A 19,330-nucleotide genomic window follows, 5' to 3' on the forward strand; every position below is an offset into this window, starting at 1 on the left:
AGTGCACCGAGGACGTCGTCCCCACAGTGACTGTACATACATACCCCAACAAGGAGCCATGGATTACAGGCAACATTCGCACTGAGCTAAAGGGTAGAGCTGCCGCTTTCAAGGAGCGGGACACTAACCCGGAAGCTTACAAGAAATCCTGCTATGCCCTGCGACGAACCATCAAACAGGCAAAGCGTCAATACAGGGCTAAGATTGAATCATACTACACCGGCTCCGATGCTCGTCTTATGTGGCAGGGCTTGCAAACTATTACAGACTAAAAAGGAAAGCACAGCCGTGAGCTGCCCAGTGACACAAGCCTACCAGATGAGCTAAATCACTTCTATGCTCACTTCGAAGCAAGCAACACTGAGGCATGCATGAGAGCATCAGCTGTTCTGGACGACTGTGTGATCACGCTCTCCGTAGCCGACGTGAGTAAGACCTTTAAACAGGTCAACATACACAAGGCTGCGAGGCCAGATGGATTACCAGGGCGTGTGCTCCGGGCATGTGCTGACCAACTGGCAGGTGTCTTCACTGACATTTTCAACATGTCCCTGATTAAGTCTGTAATACCAACATGTTTCAAGCAGACCACCATAGTCCCTGTGCCCAAGAACACAAAGGCAACCTGCCTAAATGACTACAGACCCGTGGCACTCACGTCCGTAGCCATGAAGTGCTTTGAAAGGTTGGTAATGGCTCACAACAACACCATTATCCAGAAACCCTAGACCCACTCTAATTTGCATACCGTCCAAACAGATCCACAGATGATGCAATCTCTCAATCCCTTTCCCACCTGGACAAAAGGAACACTTATGTGAGAATGCTATTCATTGACTACAGCTCAGCGTTCAACACCACAGTATCCTCGTAGCTCATCACTAAGCTAAGGATCCTGGGACTAAACACCTCCCTCTGCAACTGGATCTTGGACTTCCTGACGGGCCTCCCCCAGGTGGTGAGGGTAGGTAGCAACACATCTGCCATGCTGATCCTCAACACTGGAGCTCCCCAGGGGTGCGTGCTCAGTCTCCTCCTGTACTCCCTGTTCACCTACGACTGCATGGCCGGGCACGACTCCAACACCATCGTTAAGTTTGCAGACAGCCTATAGGGAGGAGGTCAGAGAACTGGCCGGGTGGTGCCAGAATAACAACCTATCCCTCAATGTAACCAAGATTAAGGAGATGATTGTGGACTACAGGAAAAGGAGGACCGAGCCCTCTTTCTCATCGACGGGGCTGTAGTGGAGCAGGTTGAGAGCCTCAAGTTCCTTGGTGTCCACATCAACAACAAACAAGAATGGTCCAAACACACCAAGACAGTTGTGAAGAGGGCACGACAAAGCCTATTCCCCGTCAGGAAACTAAAAAGATTTGGCATGGGTCCTGAGATCCTCTAAATGTTCTACAGCTGCACATCGAGAGCATCCTGACTGGTTGCATCACTGCCTGGTACGGCAATTGCTCGGCCTCTGACCGCAAGGCACTACAGAGGGTAGTGTGTACGGCCCAGTACATCACTGGGGCTAAACTGCCTACCATCCAGGACCTCTACACCAGGCGGTGTCAGAGGAAGGCCCTAAAAATTGTCAAAGACCCCAGCCACCCCAGTCATAGACTGTTCTCTCTACTACCGCATGGCAAGCGGTACCAGAGTGCCAAGTCTAGGACAAAAAGGCCTCTCAACAGTTTTTACCCCCAAGCCATAAGACTCCTGAACAGGTAAACAAATGGCTACCCGGACTATTTGCATTGTGTGCCCCCCCAACCCCTCTTTTTACACTGCTGCTGCTCTCTGTTTATCATATGTGCATGGTCACTTTAACTATACATTCATGTACATACTACCTCAATTGGGCTGACCAACCAGTGCTCCCGCACATTTGCTAACCGGGCTATCTACATTGTGTCCCGACACACACCACCCGCCAACCCCTCTTTTACGCTACTGCTACTCTCTGTTCATCATATATGCATAGTCACTTTAACCATATCTACATGTACATACAACCGCAATCAGCCTGACTAACTGGTGTCTGTATGTAGCCTCGCTACTTTATACAGCCTGTCTTTTTACTGTTGTTTTATTTTACTTACCTATTGTTCACCTAATACCTTTTTTGTACTGTTGGTTAGAGCCTGTAAGTAAGCATTTCACTGTAAGGTCTACCTACACCTGTTGTATTCAGTGCACGTGACAAACAAACTTTGATTTGATTTGAACATCTTAAACTTGCATGGTAATATCACCTCTGCCAAGGCCTGAAGTCAACTGTCACCTCCTACAGTGCATTCGGAAAGTATTCAGACCCCTTGACCCCATGAATTTTGTTACGTTACAGCCTTATTCTAAAATCGATTAAATTGTTTTTTCTCCTCATCACTCTACACAAAATACCCCATAATGACAAAGCAAAAACAGTTTTTTTTTTTAAATGTTAGAAAATGTATTATAAAAAAACTTCAATATAAAATGTCCATACCTCTGTCAGGTTGGATAGGGAGTGTCGCTGCACAGCTATTTTCAGGTCTCTCCAGAGAGATGTTCAATCGGGTTCATGTCCGGGCTCTGGCTGGGCCACCCAAGGACATTCAGAGCCTTGTCCCAAAGCCACGCCTGCATTGTCATGGCTGCGTGCTTAGGGTCGTTGTCCTGTTGGAAGGTGAACCTTCGCCACAGTCTGAGGTCATGATTGGCGGAGTGCTGCAGAGAAGGTTCTCCCATTTTCACAGAGGAACTCTGGAGCTCTGTCAGAGTGACCATCGGGTTCTTGGTCACCTCACTGACCTTCTCCACCGATTGCTCAGTCTTGGTGGTTCCAAACTTCTTCCATTTAAGAGTGATGATGCCACTGTGTTGTTAGAGACCTTCAATGCTGCAGAAATGTTTTCACACTCAACGTCAACAAAACTAAGGAGATGATTGTGGACTTCAGGAAACAGCAGAGGGAACACCCCCCTATCCACATCGATGGAACAGTAGTGGAGAGGGTAGCAAGTTTTAAGTTCCTCGGCATACACATCACAGACAAACTGAATTGGTCCACTCACACAGACAGCATCGTGAAGAAGGCGCAGCAGCGCCTCTTCAACCTCAGGAGGCTGAAGAAATTGTCACCAAAAGCACTCACAAACTTCTACAGATGCACAATCGAGAGCATCCTGGCGGGCTGTATCACCGCCTGGTAAGGCAACTGCACCGCCCTCAACCGTAAGGCTCTCCAGAGGGTAGTGAGGTCTGCACAACGCATCACCGGGGGCAAACTACCTGCCCTCCAGGACACCTACACCACCCGATGTCACAGGAAGGCCATAAAGATCATCAAGGACATCAACCACCCGAGCCACTGCCTGTTCACCCCGCTATCATCCAGAAGGCGAGGTCAGTACAGGTGCATCAAAGCTGGGACCGAGAGACTGAAAAACAGCTTCTATCTCAAGGCCATCAGACTGTTAAACAGCCACCACTAACACTGAGTGGCTGCTGCCAACACACTGACACTGACTCAACTCCAGCCACTTTAATAATGGGAATTGATGGGAAATGATGTAAATATATCACTAGCCACTTTAAACAATGCTACCTTATATAATGTTACTTACCCTACATTATTCATCTCATATGCATACGTATATACTGTACTCTATATCATCGACTGTATCCTTATGTAATACATGTATCACTAGCCACTTTAAACTATGCCACTTTGTTTACATACTCATCTCATTTGTACATACTGTACTCGATACCATCTACTGTATCTTGCCTATGCTGCTCTGTACCATCACTCATTCATATATCCTTATGTACATATTCTTTATCCCCTTACACTGTGTACAAGACAGTAGTTTTGGAATTGTTAGTTAGATTACTTGTTATTACTGCATTGTCGGAACTAGAAGCACAAGCATTTCGCTACACTCGCATTAACATCTGCTAACCATGTGTATGTGACAAATAAAATTTGATTTGATTTGATTTGAAATGTTTTGGTACCCTTCCGAAGATCTGTGCCTCAACACAATTCTGTCTCTGAGCTCTTACAGACAATTCCATTAACCTCATGGCTTGGTTTTTGCTCTGACATCCACTGTCAATTGTGGGACCTTACATAGACAGGTGTGTACCTTTCCAAATCATGTCCAATTGATTGAATTTACCACAGATGGACTCCAATCAGGTTGTAGAAACATCTCAAGGATGATCAATGGAAACAGGATGCACCTAAGCTCAATTTCGAGTCTCCTAGCAAAGGGTCTGAATACTTATGTAAATAAGGTATTTCTGTTTTTTATTTGTAATACATGTGCAAAAAATGTCTCTTCCTGTTTTCACTTTGTCATTATGGGGTATTTTGTGTAGATTGATAAGGGATACTTAAAAAAATAAGTCTGAAATTTAACAAAACGTGGAAAAGGTGAAGGGGTCGGAATACTTCCCGAATGAACCGCATACGGTAAAGCTAGCTTGCTGCTCTAGCGGTAAGTACCCTTCTCAAATCCGGCCATCAATGTGTGCATGGCTGATTCACGGACTGACTGGGGCACCAGATGAGGGGTATATCTGGGTGCCAATAATCAATCAATTAACTAGCAGGGAGAGAAAGCCCTTGAAAATATTATTGGACTCTGAGTACTCTCTTAGATGGTCTAGTTAATGTATATAATTTAAAAATCTCTTTGTCTTGACCCCCAACAGACAGTTCTTCATCATAATGAAGACATCAAGGTTAAGTTGTCTGAAAGGTCTCCACTACTTGCGCTCAAATCGATTGCAAGTGCACGCGCGCACACACATTTTTCTAGTATTACCAACTATGAATACTATACCATCATCTGCCTCATGAAGTGACATGGGGAGTCAATTAATGGAATCAATTAAAATAGATTTTGATTTGATCAAGTTTTATAATAAAATGACTTTCCTGTAATATGTCGCTTTTAGAAACAAGGCCGTGATTTCCTAAGGGAACGCTTATCTGGGCCAACTAAACCCCAGTCCCCAAACACGTCAGTCGTACAGTGAGATAGAATGTACGTTGTTGGAGTGACTGCCAGTGTTGGCTTTGTCTTCTGCCATTCTACTTCAAATATAGCCCAGCTCTTCGATAGAGAGTGAATTTAAGTTAAAACTGCAGAAGCAGTCTAAATATTGATTTCAATATTTTCTTATTAAATTAACTTGAAATAACTGTAGGCTATAGTCACAGTTTAACGGGAAAGGTTGAACAAACAATGTAAATGTATTAAACAATTATTAAGTAAATATGTTTCATGTTTCAATCCAATATTCTAAATGAATGGGATATCGCATACCAATAAACAAGGGAGTCAATATTTTGACCACTTCTGCAGTTTAAACTTGTTCCCAGAGAATTACATCTCATAACGCCTATGACTGCTTCAGTAGCCTACATTGTGTAAAATTGCGTGCATCTAGCTTACCTATGAGTAAAAAAGTGCATAGCCTACATTTACCTGGACTGAAGATTTCTTCGGTGAAAGCACCTTTTCCTCGAAGGCTTGGCTAAAGACCCTTTGTTTTAGGAACATCAATAATTGTTTTATTTATCTTGTGTTTTTCCTGAAATATATGTCTGATTTTCCACGTCAAACAAAATATCCGTTTCAATCTGTTTTAGTCTATGGTCCGTTGACACGTCTACACTAGAAAAACTTCAGTCCGAATTTACGTGGCCGCGAATTCCAGGTGGTACCGGGGTATCTGGCAAGCTTTGATAGGTGTGATATCCGTTTCAGTCAAAAACTTTGTATAGTGTAATATCCTGTAATCCGGCCTTTTTTTTGCGGTGAGAGCTCGATTGGGTTTTATTCCTCCTCATGGGAAAGCAACATGTCGGTTATTGTAGAGGAGCAGACTTGATGAGAGGAGTTAGCCAGATTGGTTTGGGTGACGGTGTTGAAATTGGCATGCTTCCCAGTGGCAGCGATAGCGTGTGGCAGCGTATGGAGGTGGTATGCATGCCGCGTATTCTCAGACAGAAAGTGTCACCACTACGCCTGACTACTTTGGAAGGGGTAACACAATTTAAATAGCTCAAATGGTCTATTGCGATACATCATGGGAGGATGAAATACTTTTAAATGTGCTGATGTAAACAGTAGGCTAAAGCTTTGTTGGTCATTAACAAAATGTACTTGTCTGGCATGATATCTGACCTCCACTCAGTGCTGTGAATAGCTGAGGCTGATGGTCCTTGCAAAGTCAATGTTCTGCACCTGAGACATTGCATAGTTTATCAATTCATCAACATCTCTATAGAAATACATGATATTAGACTATACTGAAATTGTCTTAAATGCCACAATAAGCACAGATGCATAGACCTCACCCCTGATATTACCATCACCCTGCTCTGTGATATAGGTCAATCACCTTTCTCCAGCCAGTTGTTCCCTTCAATAGCCTTTAAAATTAGTCTGATACCATTTTGTTATTACGGCTGCCGAATTGTTGGCTTGGAAAACTTTAGGTAACTTTAGCCTGGTGGTGCTGCTGCTACATGGACAGTATGTCATGGGTGTCCCTTTCCATGGATGATAACACTGAGGTGTTAAAAAGTAAAACAACAGCCCTGATAATCCACACTGAGTTGACTTGGTGTGGGAGACAAGACAGGCGACATAGTCACGCAAGAGGAGAGTGGGAAGATCCGTGGGACAGACCCACCCTTCCTCATAATATTTCCTCCAGCCAGCAATATAACCCATCCCCACCCTCACAGAGAAGACTCTGGAGGAGTCAAGTGTATGTGTGATGGGAAGCAGGAATCCAACTCTAAGTGTATCTATGCCCTGGTCGTGTATAACTCCAGTTAAACACATTATGTTAATAGGTGGGGTAATGCAAAAGCAGTGCTTTCTGATGTAAGGTTATACTGAAAATAAACTAAATGATAATTGAATTTTGACAAATAAAAATGTGCATATTAAGAGGTGACATATTATAGCTCTAACCAAAATGAGGAATCTTAGTAAACCAAGCCCCAATGTGCAGCAAACAACCAAAACAGGCAATTGTCTACTGACAGATAATTGTGAGTGCGACTCACAATGCACACAAACAGTTGAAAAAACGTTATTGTGCACAAGTGAATGACATGAAATACATTTTAAAAAGTGCGCATATTTAGATTTCTCTATAGATTCCACTTGTAAAAAAATATCAAATTATCACACAATAGGCATGCACACGTACACGCACGCGCACACACACACATTGGGATATCGGTAGACAGCTGAATTTTCACTTTACAGTAATGTCCACTCTGGTGATGCAGTGTAGATGGACTGGATCAATACACAGGATGAAGCTCCCCCTGCCACAGGCTATTGGGTATGGTCCCATTAGTCAAGCTGTAGTCCGGAACCATGCAGCAGTTAAAATGCCTGGCGCACATAAGCTCTGTCAGATACAGACTCTCTAATCTATTTTGGTGGGGTTAATGCAGTCAGTCGCAGACAATAACAAGTGCAACGTCTGACTAGCATGTACAGCTGTTGTCAGCAAAAGTGGAATGAACGAGTGTAGACCACTGGAGGCTGGTGGGAGGAGCTATAGGAGGACGGGATCAGTATAATGGCTGGAATGGAATCAGTGTAACAGAGTCAAACGTGTGGTTTCCATGTGTTTGATACCATTCTATTTATTCCATTCAAGCCATTACAATGACCTTGTCCTGCTATAGCTCTTCCCATTAGCCTCCACTGGTGTGGGCCTATGTGTAAGACCTAATAGAGTTGAGGAGGTTGTTGTATGGCATCTGCCTGTGTGTGATGACTTGAAGCCACCACTGAGAGTTTTTTTGTTGCTGTCAACCTTTCCTTTGAAATCCCATCATGATATCAACATGTGAAAATATTCCAAAAAAGGTATTACTTATGCAAAGGATAATAACATGCAGCACATACTCATGCACATGCACATGCAGCACATACTCATGCACATGCAGCACATACTCATGCAGCTCATACTCCAGATGTGTTTTAAGTTCAGTTGTAGAATTTTGGCACTGTCAGATATGCTGTGATGTCTTGGCAGTTTGCCTATTCTCCTATTAAATGTCTGTGTAAATCCATGATGTCCTTGTTGTACTTAGTAGAATGTGTGAACTGTTGTAAGGGCAATATCTGTGTAGAGAGTGTGTGTGTGTGTATTTGGTTGCATGCGTGCGTGTGTGTCTAAACTGTTTCTCTCGTTGACCGGGGGATTCTCTGGTGCTTCTAACCCCATGCAAGATGCTGCCCATACCGAAGGTCCTGTAACAGACACCACAACAGTGACGGCACTATCAGAGCCTAGCTCTGAGACAAAAAAACACTTCACTGTCTTCTGATGTCCGTACTGATGTCCTAGTGGAGGAAGAGGGCCTTGTGGAGGACGACGGCCTTGTGGAGGAGGAGGGCCTCGTAGAGGAGGAGGGCTTTGTGGAGGAGAAGGGATTCGTGGATGGGGCGGGCTTTGTGGAGGAGAAGGGAGTTGTGGAGGAGGGGGCCTTGTGGAGGAGGAGGGTCTTGTGGAGGAGGGAGTTGTGGAGAAGGGATGACTTGTGGAGGAGGAGGGCCTTGTGGAGGAGGAGGGCCTTGTGGAGGAGGAGGGAGTTGTGGAAGAGGAGGGTTTTGTGGAGGAGGGAATTGTGGAGGAGGGGGGCCTTGTGAAGGAGAAGGGAGTTATGGAGGAGGGGGGCCTTGTGGGGCATTGAGGACTATACCACCTTAGTCACCGGCTTCATCAAAAAGTGTATCAATGACGTCGTCCCCACAGTAACCGTACGTACATATCCCAACCAGGACTCATGGATTACAGGCAACATCCGCACCAAGCTAAAGGCTAGCCAGCAGCATATCACCCTGCATACCACTGCTGGCTTGCTTCTGAAGATAAGCAGGGTTGGTCCTGGTCAGTCCCTTGATGGGAGACCAGATGCTACTGGAAGTGGTGTTGGAGGCACTCTTTCCTCTGGTCTAAAAAAATATCCCAATGCCCTGTGTAGGGTGCTGTCTTTCGGATCGGCTGTTAAACGGGTGTCCTGACTCTCTGAGGTCATTAAAGATCCCATGGTACTTATTGTAAGAGTTAACCCCGGTGTCCTGGCTAAATTCCCAATATGTCCTTCAAAACATCACGGTCACCTAATAATCCCCAGTTTACATTGGCTCATTCATCCCCCTCCTCTCCCCTGTAACTATTCCCCAGGTCGTTGCTGTAAATGAGAACATGTTCTTAGTCAACTTACAGTGCCTTGCGAAAGTATTCGGCCCCCTTGAACTTTGCGACCTTTTGCCACATTTCAGGCTTCAAACATAAAGATATAAAACTGTATTTTTGTGAAGAATCAACAAGAAGTGGGACACAATCATGAAGTGGAATGACATTTATTGGATATTTCAAACTTTTTTAACAAATCAAAAACGGAAAAATTGGGCGTGCAAAATTATTCAGCCCCCTTAAGTTAATACTTTTTTTAAATAATTTTGACCCCGGTCTGCTAGCTTGCCGGCCCGGCCTGCTAACTGCTAGCTTGCCTCCCCGGTCTGTAACTGCTAGTCCCTGCTAACTGCTTGCTTGCTAACCCAGCCTGCTAACTGCTAGCTTGCCCCGGTCTACTAGCTGCTAGCTTGTTTAGTCCCGGCCTACTAACTGTTAGCTTGTTAGCATCGGCCTGCTAACTGTCTGAATCGCCATGTCCCCAGCCAGCCCAACCACTCACTCATATGTTCACTTGGCTACGCATGCCTCTCTCTAATATCAATATGCCTCGTCCATTATTGTCCTGGTTAGTGATTACTGTCTTATTTCACTGTAGAGCATCTAGCCCTGCTCAGTATGCCTTAACCAACCATGTTGTTCCACCTCCTACATGTGCGAGGACATCACCTGGTTTAAACATCTCTAGAGACTATATCTCTCTCTTCATTACTCAATGCCTAGGTTTAACTCCAATGTACTCACATCCTACCTTATCTTTGTCTGTACACTATGCCTTGAATCTATGCTATCGTGCCCAGAAACCTGCTCCTTTTACTCTGTTCCAAACGTGCTAGACGGCCAGTTCGTATAGACTTTAGCCGTACCCTTATCCTACTTCTCCTCTGTTCCTCTGGTGATGTGGAGGTTAATCCAGGTCCTGCAGTGCCTAGCTCCACTCCCACCCCCCAGGTGCTCTCATTTGTTGACTTCTGTAAACGTAAAAGCCTTGGTTTCATGCATGTTAACATTAGAAGCCTACTCCCTAAGTTTGTTTTACTCACTGCTTTAGCACACTCTGCCAACCCAGATGTCTTAGCTGTGTCTGAATCCTGGCTTAGGAAAACCACCAAAAACCCTGAAATCTCCATCGCTAACTAACGTTTTCCGCCAAGATAGAACTGCCAAAGGGGGTGGTGTTGCAATCTACTGCAAAGATAGAAATACAGAACTCTGCAGGCTATCTAAGTCTGTACCCAAACAATTTGAGTTTCTACTTCTAAAAATTCACCTTTCCAGAAACAAGTCTCTCACTGTTGCCGCTTGCTATAGACCTCCCTCTGCCCCCAGCTGTGCCCTCGATACCACATGTGAATTGATTGCCCCCATCTATCTTCTAAATTCGTGCTACTAGGTGACCTAAACTGGGACATGCTTAACACCCCGGCCATCCTACAATCTAAGCTTGATGCCCTCAATCTCACACAAATTATCAATAAACCTACCAGGTACAACCCCAAATCAGTAAACACGGGCAGCCTCATAGATGTCATCCTAACTAACTCGCCCTCCAAATACACCTCTGCTGTTTTCAATCAAGATCTCAGCGATCACTGCCTCATTGCCTGCATCCGTAATGATTTGATTTGATTTGATTTGATTTGATTTGATAATGGGTCTGCGACCAAACGACCACCCCTCTTCACTGTCAAACGCTCCCTGAAACACTTCTGTGAGCAGGCCTTTCTAATCGACCTGGCCAGGGTATCCTGGAATGACATTGACCTCATCCCGTCAGTAGATGATGCCTGGCTATTCTTTAAAAGTGCCTTCCTCACCATCTTAAATGAGCACGCCCCTCTCAAAAAATGTAGAACTAGGAACAGATATAGCCCTTGGTTCACTCCAGACCTGTCTGCCCTTGACCAGCACAAAAACATCCTGTGGCGTTCTGCAGTAGCATCGAATAGCCCCCGTGATATGCAACTTTGCTGGGAAGTTAGGAAACAAATATACACAGGCAGTTAGAAAAGCTAAGGCAAGCTTTTTCTAACAGAAATTTGCATCCTGGAGTACTAACTCCAAAAAGGTCTGGGACACTGTAAAGTCCATGGAGAATAATAGCACCTCCTCCCAGCTGCCCACTGCTCTGAGGCTAGGAAACACTGTCACCACCGATAAATCCACTATAATTGAGAATTTCAATAAGCATTTCTCTACGGCTGGCCATGCTTTCCACCTGGCTACCCCTACCCCGGTCAACTGCCTGGCACCCTCCACAGCAACCCGCCAAAGCCCCCACCATTTCTCCTTTATCCAAATCCAGATAGCTGATAATCTGATAGAGCTGCAAAATCTGGACACCTACAAATCAGCCGGGCTAGACAATCTGGACCCCCTCTTTCTAAAATTATCTGCCGAAATTGTTGCAACCCCTATTACTAGCCTGTTCAACCTCTCTTTCTGAGAGCAGGCCTTTCTAATCGACCTGGCCAGGGTATCCTGGAATGACATTGACCTCATCCCGTCAGTAGATGATGCCTGGCTATTCTTTAAAAGTGCCTTCCTCACCATCTTAAATAAGCACGCCCCTCTCAAAAAATGTAGAACTAGGAAGATTGGAAAGCTGCCGCGGTCATCCCCCTCTTCAAAGGGGGTGACACTCTAGACCCAAACTGCTACAGACCTATATCTATCCTACCCTGTCTTTCTAAGGTCTTTGAAAGCCAACTTAACAAACAGATTACTGACCATTTAGAATCCCACCATATCTTCTCCGCTATGCAATCTGGTTTCAGAGCTGGTCATGGGTGCACCTCAGCCACGTTCAAGGTTCTAAACGACATCATAACCGTCATCGATTAGTGACATTACTGTGCAGCCGTATAAATCGACCTGGCCAAGGCTTTCGACTCTGTCAATCATAACATTCTTATTGGCAGAGTCGACAGCCTTGGTTTCTCAAATGATTGCCTCGCCTGGTTTACCAACTACTTCTCTGATAGAGTTCAGTGTTTAAAATCGGAGGGCCTGTTGTCCGGACCTCTGACAGTCTCTATGGGTGTGCCACAGGGTTCAATTCTCGGGCCGACTCTCTTTTCTGTATACATCAATGATGTTGCTCTTGCTGCTGGTGATTCTCTGATCCACCTCTACGCAGACGACACCATTCTGTATACTTCCGGCCCCTCCTTGGACACTGTGTTAACTAACCTCCAGACGAGCTTCAATGCCATACAACTCTCCGTCCGTGGCCTCCAACTGCTCTTAAACGCAAGTAAAACTAAATCACTGCCCGCACCTGCGCGCCCGTCCAGCATCACTACTCTGGACGGCTCTGACTTAGAATACGTGGACAACTACAAATACCTGGGTGTCTGGTTAGACTGTAAACTCTCCTTCCAGACTCACATTAAGCATCTCCAGTCCAAAATTAAATCTAGAATCGGCTTCCTATATCGCAACAAAGCATCCTTCACTTATGCTGCCAAACATACCCTTGTAAAACTGACCATCCTACCGATCCTCGACTTCGGTGATGTCATCTATAAAATAGCCTCCAACACTCTACTCAACAAACTGGATGCAGTCTATCACAGTGCCATTGCGACCTGTACGCTCTCATTGCGACCTGTACGCTCTCTTTGGTTGGCCCTCGCTTCATACTCGTCACCAAACCCACTGGCTACAGGTTATTTACAAGTCTCTGCTAGGTAAAGCCCCGCCTTATCTCAGCTCACTGGTCACCATAGCAGCACCAATTCGTAGCACGCGCTCCAGCAGGTATATCTCACTGGTCACCCCCAAACCCAATTCCTCCTTTGGTCGTCTTTCCTTCCAGTTCTCTGCTGCCCATGACTGGAACGAATTGCAAAAATCTCTGAAGCTGGAGACTCCCATCTCCCTCACTAGCTTTAAGCACCAGCTGTCAGAGCAGCTTACAGATCACTGCACCTGTACGTAGCCCATATGTAAACAGCCCATCTATCTACCTACCTCATCCCCATACTGGTATTTATTTATTTTGCTCCTTTGCACCCCAGTATCTCTACCTGCACATTCATCTTCTGCCGATCTACCATTCCGGTGTTTAATTGCTATATTGTAATTACTTCGCCACCATGGCCTATTTATTTCCTTATCTTACCTCATTTGCACTCACTGTATATAGACTTTTTGTTTTCTTTTGTTCTACTGTATTATTGACTGTATGTTTTGTTTATTCCATGTGTAACTCTGTGTTGTTGTATGTGTCGAATTGCTACGCTTTATCTTGGCCAGGTCGCAGTTGAAAATGAGAACTTGTTCTCAACTAGCCTACCTGGTTAAATAAAGGTTAAATAAAAAATAAAAATAAAAAGACCACCATAGTTGCTGTTCCCAAGAAAGCGAAAGTAACCTTCCTAAATGACATCGGTAGCCATGAAGTGCTTTGAAAGTCTGGTCATGGCTCACATCAACACCGTCATCCCGGAAACCCTAGACCCACTCCAATTCATATACCAACCCAACAGATCCACAGATGACGCAATCTCAATCGCACTCCACACTGCCCTTTCACATCTGGACAAAAGGAACACTTATGTGAGAATGCTATTCATTCACTACAGCTCAGCACTCAACACCATAGTGCCCACGAAGCTCATCACTAAGCTTAGTCCCCTCCCTGTTCACCCACGACCGCGGGGCCAAGCATGATTCCAACACCATGACACAACGGTGGTAGGACAGATCACCAACAATGATGAGACAGCCTATAGCGAGGAGGTCAGAGATCTGGCAGTGTGGTGCCAGGACAACAACCTCTCCCTCAACGTGAGCAAGACAAACGAGATGATCGACGGGCAGTAGTGGAGCGAGATTTCCTTGGTCTCCACACCACCAATGAACTATCATGGTTCTAACACACCAAGACAGTCGTGAAGAGGGCATGACAACGCCTTTTCCTACTCAGGAGACTGAAAAGATTTGGCATGGGTCCCCAGATCCTCAAAAAGTTCTACAGCTGCACCATCATGAGCATCCTGACTAGTTGCATCACCGCCTGGTATGGCAACTACTCAGCATCCGACCGTAAGGCGCACGACCCAGTACATCACAGGGGCTAAGCTTCCTGCTATTCAGGATCTAAATACTAGGCGGTGTCAGAGGAAGGCTCAAAAAATTGTCAAAGGCTCCAGTCACCCAAGTCATAGAGTGCTCTCTCTGCTACCGAATGGCTAGCTGTACCGGAGTGCCAAGTCTAGGTCCAAAAGGCTCCTTAACAGCTTCTACCCCCAAGCCATAAGACTGCTGCAAAAGTGCATCAAATGGCCACCCGGTCTATTTACATTGACCGCCCCCCCTTTGTTTTTACACTGCTGCTTCTCACTGTTTATTATCACTTTACCTCCTGTATATAACCTCATTATTGTTATTTTATTGTGTTACTTTTTTTATTTTAGATTTTTTTACTTTTGTTTATTTCTTAATTTAGTATTTTCAGAAAACTGCATTGTTAGTTAAGGGCTTGTTAGTATGTATTTCACTGTAAGGTCTACAACTGTTGTAATCGGCACATGTGACAAAATAATTTGATTTCAGTCCTAGAGGAGGGGGACCTCATGGAGGAGGGCATTGTCGGGGGGGGCTCGTGGAGGAGGAGGGAGTTGGTTGTGGAAGAGGGGGGCCTCATGGTGCAGTAGCAGCCCGATAAAGAGACCGCGATGGTGGGAGACAGTGTGGTCTTCTCCTGCTTGCTGTCTGGAGGTGACCCAGATGGGGTGGAGGTATAGTTGGTGCTCCATGGACCTGAGGAGAGGCACACCATACTAGAGGGCAACCAGACGTCTGAGGATACCTTTGCAGGCTGGGCATTCTTCTCCGGGAATCTCGTTGCTGGGAACTTCTCCATGATACTGAGGAACACATCAAGAGTTTGCCACTGTCTCCCCATAATGGCACCACTGTGGAGGGGAGTGGAATTAAGCTCAGCATCTGCAAGGACCTGGATTAGTGGTGTGGTTGTCAGGTGAGAGAGTGAACTGTGGGTCTGTGTCAGAGGCGAGGGTTTCAAAATAATTGACCTTCTCAGTGGTACAGATTTATTAACTTGCTACGGTTTCTCCCTGACTACATCTAAACCTATTCCTTCCTATCAAAAGTCCACTTGACCAACTCCATATCAGGACAATTATTTACATTGCGGTCTGTGTGTTCCTTTTAAAAACAGCATTTAGAGGGCCTCCCGGGTGGCGCAGTGTCCTCATAGACGCTGCTGCTACTCTGTTTATCATATATCCTGATGCCTAGTCACCTTACATACACCACATGACCAAAAGTCGAACATTGCTTGTCAAACATCTCATTCCAAAATCATGGGCATTAATATGAAGCTGGTCCCCCCTTTGCTGCTATAACAGCCTCCACTCTTCTGGGAAGGCTTTCCACTAGATGTTGGAACATTGCTGCTATAACAGCTTCCACTCTTCTGGGAAGGCTTTCCACTAGATGTTGGAACATTGCTGCTATAACAGCTTCCACTCTTCTGGGAAGGCTTTCCACTAGATGTTGGAACATTGCTGCTATAACAGCTTCCACTCTTCTGGGAAGGCTTTCCACTAGATGTTGGAACATTGCTGATATAACAGCTTCCACTCTTCTGGGAAGGCTTTCCACTAGATGTTGGAACATTGCTGCTATAACAGCTTCCACTCTTCTGGGAAGGCTTTCCACTAGATGTTGGAACATTGCTGCTATAACAGCTTCCACTCTTCTGTGAAGGCTTTCCACTAGATGTTGGAACATTGCTGCTATAACAGCTTCCACTCTTCTGGGAAGGCTTTCCACTAGATGTTGGAACATTGCTGCTATAACAGCTTCCACTCTTCTGGGAAGGCTTTCCACTAGATGTTGGAACATTGCTGCTATAACAGCTTCCACTCTTCTGGGAAGGCTTTCCACTAGATGTTGGAACATTGCTGCTATAACAGCTTCCACTCTTCTGGGAAGGCTTTCCACTAGATGTTGGAACATTGCTGCTATAACAGCTTCCACTCTTCTGGGAAGGCTTTCCACTAGATGTTGGAACATTGCTGCTATAACAGCTTCCACTCTTCTGGGAAGGCTTTCCACTAGATGTTGGAACATTGCTGCTATAACAGCTTCCACTCTTCTGGGAAGGCTTTCCACTAGATGATGGAACATTGCTGCTATAACAGCCTCCACTCTTCTGGGAAGGCTTTCCACTAGATGTTGGAACATTTCTGCGGGTATTTTCTTCCATTCAGCCACAAGAGCATTAGTGAGGTCGGGCACTGATATTGGGCAATTAGGCCTGGCTCGCAGTCGGCATTCCAATTCATCCCAAAGGTGTTAGATGGGGTTGAGGCCAGGGCCCTGTGCATGCCAGTCAAGTTCTTCCACACCAATCTTGACAAACTCTTTCTGTATGGACCTCACTTTGTGTACAGGGGCATTGTCCTGCTGAAACAGGAAAGGGCCTTCCTCAAACTGTTGCCACAAAGTTGGAAGCACATAATCGTCTAGAATGTCATTGTATGCTGTCGCGTTAAGATTTCCTTCACTGGAACTAAGGGGCCTAGCATGAACCATGGAAGACAGCCCCACACCATTATTCCTCCTTCACCAAACTTTACAGTTGGCAGTTCTCCTGGCATCCTTCAAACCCAGATTCATCCGTCGGACTGCCAGATGGTGAAACGTGATTCATCACTCCAGAGAACACGTTTCCACTGCTCTAGAAGGGCAGAAATTTGACGAAGTGACTTGTTGTAAAGGTGACATCCTATGACGGTGCCACATTGAAAGTCACTGAGCTCTTCATTAAGTTCATTCTACTGTCAATGTTTGTCTATGGAGATTGATTACACAGCCATGCAATGTTATACACCCGTCAGCAATGGGTGTGGCTGAAATAGCACAAATTTGAAGAGGTGTCCACATACACTATATATACAGTGTACCTTCCTCAATCACTCCAGTATCCCTGCACATTGTAAATATGGTACTGCAACTGACCTTGTATATAGTATGCTTACTATCTTCCTCATGTTCTTATTTTTATTTATTGTGTGTTTTTGTTCTACGGTGGCAGGTAGCCTAGTGATTAGAGTGTTGGGCCAGTAACTGAACGGTTGCTAGATCAAATCCCCTAGCTGACAAGGTAAAAATCTGTCGTTCTGCCCCTGAACAAGGCAGTTAACCCACTGTTCCTATGCCGTCATTGTAAATAATGATTTGTTCTTAACGGACTTGCCTGGGTTAATAAAGGTTAAATAAACATACCTTAAGTTATTTTTAGTATTACATTGTTATTGAAAGGCATTTTATTGTACTTGTGCATGTGACAAAAATGTGAAACTTGAATAAAACCCTTGATATTTATTGTAAAGTAGCATCAAGCTCACCACCCTGTGAAGTTCATCATAATTAATGTAATCTGTAGCCTAATGAACTGCATGCTTTCCGGAATCGTAGTGGGAGAACCACGCAGACTTGTTATCCCGTGACACCAAATATCCTACTTTGTCTAGCATATTTTGTTTTGTCTAAATTTGGAAAGTTTACTGACAAATGTGTAATTTCCATCAGTCCTGTCATGACATTTATGAAACAGGTACTTTACTCGCATAAAAAGGTTGGGTGGAAAACTGGTTACTGTCTAGTGGTTCAAATAGTTGCCGTATGAGGAGCTTCATTTTGCTGTGCCACGTTCAGGTGCAAAGTCTGATGCCCTTACCTTTTTCCACTTTGGATTCATCCAAGTAAAAACGTTTTTGTCAAAGAGGAAACGCATTAATAAAGTATATGAGAAAGACTAACAATTGTTTGGGAAATGATGTCCTTCGTGGCGTCAAGGTTACTTGCTGTAATTGTGCATTAGAAGTACATTATAAATAAATGCACAGTGCATTCGGAAAGTATTCAGACCCCTCGACTTTTTCCACTTTGTTACGTTACAGCCTTATTCTAAAATGGATTAAAACATTTTTTCCCCTCATCGACACACAATACCCCATATTGAAAAATCAAAAACAGGTTTAGAAATGTTGGCAATTGTATTAAAAAGGGCTCCCGAGTGGCGCTCTAGTCTACAGTCCCTGGTTTGAATCCAGGCTGTATCACATCCGGCCGTGATTGGGAGTCCCATAGGGCGGTGCACAATTGGCCCAGCGTCATCCGGGTTTGGCCGGGGTAGGCTGTCATTGTAAATAAGAATTTGTTCTTAACGGACTTGCCTAGTTAAAAGGTTACATAAAAATAAAAACAGAAATACCTTATTTACATAAGTATTCAGACCCTTTGATATGAGACTTGAAATTGAGTTCAGGTGCATCCTGTTTCCATTGATCATCCTTGAGATATTTCTACAACTTGATTGGACTCCACCTGTAATAAATTCAATTGATTGGACATGATTTTAAAAAGGCACACACCTGTCTATATAAGGTCCTACAGTTGACAGTGCATGTCAGAGCAAAAACAAAGCCATGAGGTTGAAGGAATTGTCCGTAAAGCTCTGAGACAGGATTGTGTCGAGGCACAGATCTGGGGAAGGGTACCAATTTATTTTTTCTGCAGCATTGAAGGTCCCCAAGAACACAGTGGCCTCCATCATTCTTAAATGGAAGAGGTTTGAAACCACCAAGACTTTTACTATAGCTGGCTGCCCGGCCAAACTGAGAAATTGGGGGAGAAGGGCCTCCTTGGTCAGGGAGGTGACCAAGAACTTGATTGTCACTCTGATAGAGCTCCAGAGTTCCTCTGTGGAGATGGGAGAACCTTCCAGAAGGACTACAGTCTCTGTAGCACTCCACCAATCAGGCCTTTATGGCAGAGTGGCCAAACGGAAGCCACTCCTCATTAAAATGCGCAACAGCATGCTTGGAGTTTGCCAAAGGGATCCTAAAGGACTCTCATACCATGAGAAACAAGATTCTCTGGTCTGATGAAACCAAGATTGAACTCTTTGGCCTGAATGCCAAGCATCACATCTGAAGGAAACATGGCACCATCCCTACAGTGAAGCATGGTGGTGGCAGTATCATGCTGTGGGGATGTTTTTCAGCGGCAGGAACTGGGAGACTAGTCCGGATCGAGGGAAAGATGGACGGAGCAA

Source organism: Oncorhynchus clarkii, chromosome 29 (assembly GCF_045791955.1).
Source record: "Oncorhynchus clarkii lewisi isolate Uvic-CL-2024 chromosome 29, UVic_Ocla_1.0, whole genome shotgun sequence".
Taxonomy (NCBI): Eukaryota; Metazoa; Chordata; class Actinopteri; order Salmoniformes; family Salmonidae; genus Oncorhynchus; species Oncorhynchus clarkii.